The 5,021-nt window shown below is 33.2% G+C and overlaps 1 pseudogene; it reads left to right on the top strand.

Annotated features, from left to right (window-relative positions):
- On the top strand, window positions 1-742 carry LOC120201044 (annotated as a pseudogene).
- Window positions 743-5,021: the final 4,279 nt, after the last annotated feature.

Raw genomic sequence — 5,021 nt, 5'->3', positions numbered from 1 at the left:
TACATCCCTTGCTCGATAGCTTTACCATCGTGAGCTGCTTGCTTGCTCCCTTATGCAGCAAATCGTTTCCTATTATTTTATTTAACCATAAGGCAACAGCAGCTTAGTTTCTTTGGCTATGGCAGATGAGTTTAACACAGGAATAAATTGGTGGGATTCATCGAGGACAGTCGGTTCATCTTCTTTATCTTCTAGGTTAAACAATAGTTTGGGAAGCTTCGGTTGGATGACTAAAATGACTGATATCAAAACAGTAGCTACAACAAGGTCTTCAATGGATTCAGTCTCATCGGTTTCGGGTAGTTTGGTTGTTTTCCAGGAGAACGATAAGCTTCAAGTTAAGGATTGGAACTAAGCTTTGCTCCGTGGGGTGACGCGTGAGACTAGTTTCAGGTTGATGCTTCAAGACCATAACTTGAGTACATCAAATGCGAATTATCATCATCCTCAGGAGCAACAAGAAACAGGATTTGGTCGATTTTCCTATGAGAATAGTTCGACCAATTATCAATATGGAATGAACACTAATGATCAATTCTTCTTGAGAAGTTCACCACCAAAACAACATAGCAAGAAACTGATGCAAGTTTGGCTAAAAGGGTTTTGTGTGAACACGTTCATGAATCTCTTGGAGTGCTCAATGGGGATTTACTATTTGCCTTAATAAATGAGATTGAAATGTGGGGAAAATGGGGTTATGATTCCAGGAAAATCACGTGGGTGGTAGATAATGAAAATGAAGATGGGCAAACCACAATTTTAGTCATCCATTTTTGGTAAAGTTCTGAACTTGTCCTCTAGTTATGATTTAGTCTTGATCAAGCCATGATAATTTAAGTTAATTCAAGTTAGTCCCTAATTTTAGTAATTATATATTATAGTGGCTACACAAGTTTTTAGAATTACCAATTGGGTCCTAAAATTTTTATTATTTAGATTCTAATAAATTATTTTTTATGGCGAGGAAATTATGTGGAATCGACTTCGTATATTTGATGGTCGGGGTAAGTGAGAGAAAAAAATTGAAAGCTTGAAGTCAAATATAATGAGTTCAAATTCAAGAAAAATGAGGTTCTGACAGCGTATTTGATTATACCTGAAAAAGACATATTTTCGATTCTCTTCGACGTACTGGGTCCGAATCCAAAGTTCGTTTTTCCAAATTCACCCCCGGTTAGCCATTTTTCCATATTTTACCTTCAGATTCAAGTTAGCTTCTCAATTGTTTTTGACGTAAATTTGGTTGCTTTGTATCCGATGGATTATTGGAAGTTGATTTCAAAATCGAGGACGTTCGAATATATTTTAAATGATCGATCGGTATTGCACAGAAATCGATGTAATACTTAACTACCTCTTTATGCTTTATGGAACATGTGAATATTGGTAAATGCATGAATAAAATAATGTTGGTCTCATTTGTGTAGTTAATGAATTTCTACACTCGATCCGAATACAATAGAAATTTGGCAACTGATTATGGTTCAGATGATTAATATAAGAAATTGATGGATTGTTAGAATTATATTATAAGTTCTGTGATTAGTGATAAAGGAATTATCATGGATTTGTAGCTTGTAATATATGTCATTAAAGGTTACATGTTAAGGGTACTTGAATGAGAAATTATGAGAATACTCCAGTTTGGTAAAATTATGAAAATACCCTTATGTTGTAAAATGACAAGAATTATCCCTAGAAGTTGATTAATAACTCTGAAAAGATATATTTATCTAGAAAAAATTTCATATGTGCTTAGGAAAAGATAGTTTTACTTGGAAAATATGGATAACCAGTTTTTAACCCCAAGAGGGTTTATGTAATATACAAGAAGTTTGTTAAGGAATCATTTCAAGACCAGAGAATGTTCGGGAAAGCAATTAATCATAGGATCTCTAGATTATAATTATTTTCGTTAAGAATTACTATTGAAATTATATGGTTAAGAAATTACGAAATTACCCTTGAGAGGGAAAAATAGCCTGAATTGACCCTGAATGAAAAAGTACTCAAGAAGTCATACATAAATCGATGAATTACTAGTTTCATCGTTAAGTTATATGTTTATACAGAAAATTTCTGATAATCCGTAAATCTTCGGGTTATGAATAAATACTTGAAGAATAATTTATCTATGATGCTCTTTTGACAGAATTGTTCGAAATGACTGAAATAATGATAAGTTTGAATTCAATAATAAGATCGGACGGAAGAAAATGATTGTAATACATTGGATCTGTAAAATGAACAGAATACCATGGAATGAAAATGATCAAGAATATCACCAAGCTCCGGAATGATTGGATATCCTCGAGCTCTGAAATGAATGAAATAAAACTGAGCATCAATATGACCAAAATACCCTTATGGCCTAGTATTAGTAAATGTCTTGGATTAATTAAGAAATCCAAATAAACATGGATGTTGTACTGCTCTTAAAAGTTATGGAACGCAGCTTAAGTTGGTCAACCAACGCTAGTGCTATATCGTTTCCTGAATGATATAAGTACCACTTGAATGTTTGTTCGTCCCCTTAAGTTTGTATCAATGATAATTTTGGAAATACTCAGATCAGCTCAACTTTAGATCGCATTCAGTACTAATAAATGAATATTGATTAGACAAATCAATCACAGAGACCAATTTGAATTGAACGGAAGTACATTATGTATCCGAAATTCAAAAACGTTTGGATTACCCTGGAAAACTCAGAAGTAATTGGAATGAACTTGACTACTAAATGAATTAAGTAACCTCAAGGACTAAGGATTAAGTAAGTGATTTGGATGTGTCTGGAAACGTTAATAAACATACATGATGTAATGTTCTTATGGATCATGAACTACAAATCAAGCACATTAGCATTTCATGATATAGTGGAAGCGTGAACATGAAATAAAGACATTGGAAGATTTATTCAACGATGATTCCGAAGATTATATATGGACTAGAATTTGTGGTATTAAAGTGTAAATACCTTGTAAGGACAATGAATTGACCAGTCGATAAGCATTAATTCTGGGAGATATTCATCTAAAGTTGTTTGATAATGAAATCAATCGACATAGACTGTAAATGTCCTGAACCTTCATTTCTTCATTATCAGCTCAAGTCACATTCTGAATAACTAATGATTCCATTAGTTATTGATCTCTTCCAATGGTGATTCTAAATTCTGACATTATATCAGCAAATTGAAGATTTGTGTTTCTCTACCTGATAAGATTATCCAGTAACTCTGAATAATATCTGTAAACTCTGGTGTGTTCCTTAATCACATGACTATTTTACTTGATTTTCGACATGAATTCTGTTATAATACCTGACTTGGATTCTGAACGGATACTTAACCTGGATTTTGATCTGATACTTGACATGGACTATGTTTTGATTTTTTGATTTATCCGTTTATGGACGGACATGTTTTATTTGGGGGGTAATGTTGGAGGAAGTATATCTGGAGGCTCCTCGGCTGTGTGCTTAGGGCCTTACTGGACTTGACGGTGGGTGTATGGTTCTGGGGAACCTATACATTTTGGACTTGACGGATGGGGGTAGTGTTCATGTTTTTAAAACATGTTACATAAATCGATTTTATTGAAATATTTTATCTATATCTTTTCACTGGTTTTTACGGGAACACACTAGATAACCTATTATGATATCCTGAACTCATTCATCCGAAATATTTCTCTGAACTGAAAGCTAACTGTTTGTTACTATCTGAAATACCAGTAGGATCTTCACTCAGCATAAAAATCTGTAAATGTTTGGAAACAATAAGGAAATATATGTTTATATGTATATGCACATTCATCAGTATCATCTGGTAGTTCTGTATTACTGAACTTTCTGAATCTCACTCTATTACTCAACATTTCTGGTTAAAAGAATTGTATCAGTATAATTATCGACTTCAGTAAGGGAGTTCTTCCGGCATTGTTATCAGAGTATGGTACTTGTGATTAGGGAGTATGTAATTGTATTTTGTTTTAATATTTGAGTCTGAAAATCTGTTTTATTTCTATATACTGATAAATCATTTTATGAGTTACATGTTTTAATAAAATTTTTAAATTTTCCGTTATTTTACAGTGGGTCGCTCCGGTGGCCCTAATGTGACTTCCAGGATCGGATCGGGTTACTCGTATCGGTCTGAGGGGGTTACATTTAGTGGTATCAGAGCTTAGGTTTGAGTTAAAATTTTTCAAGATAGACCGGTCGGTCGAATTTCAAAATGATGTATAATCAGTACATGCCCCTAGACTACATTCGTACTTCTCCGAGCTGGAACTCCAAGGTTGAGTCCCTATCTGTAATGAGCAAACCTAAGTTTTCATCCGTTAAGATTATAATCATTTTATAAAGGAATACCAATAGCGTTTGTTTAAATTATGTAGAGTATCACACGATCCATGTGAGAGTTTCTCATCTGAGAAATTTCGATCCAACTTCGGAAATGAAATTTGGATATATTACTGCTTTATGAGCCTATTCTCATAACCAAGGCTAAATTGATTCCACAATGATAAATTTATTATGATTATTTTATTTAAACAAGTGAGAGTTCTAATGAGAATGTATACTAAGCTGGTTAAGGATTAGTAGAGGACACATATTTTTGTAAAAGCTACTTGAAGTTATGAATGAACTTATGGAATTTTTATTTATGCAATTATGTGAGATGAATGAATTTCGAGGACGAAATTCTATTAAGGAAAGGAGAATTGTAACACTCCAATCTATAAAGTATAGTTTCAACTACCAATAATAAATCATATATTATGGTACCATAGTGGCCTAGTGGATCCTACAAATTAGATTTGTTTGTCTATAATCTTCTTCGTTATCTCATAAAATATTAGTACCAAACTTTTATATTACAGAGCATTCAAAAACAACCAAAGCCACATACATCCCTTGATAGCTTTACCAACGTGAGCAACTTGCTTGCTCCCTTATGGCAGCAAATCGTTTCCTATTATTTTATTTAACCATAAGGCAACAACAGCTTAGTTTCT

This window comes from Hibiscus syriacus, unplaced genomic scaffold (assembly GCF_006381635.1).
Source record: "Hibiscus syriacus cultivar Baekdansim isolate YM2019G1 unplaced genomic scaffold, ASM638163v2 tig00006753_pilon, whole genome shotgun sequence".
Lineage (NCBI taxonomy): Eukaryota > Viridiplantae > Streptophyta > Magnoliopsida > Malvales > Malvaceae > Hibiscus > Hibiscus syriacus.
Note: the sequence above shows the minus strand (reverse complement) of the source record. Positions and strands in the feature narration are given on the sequence as shown.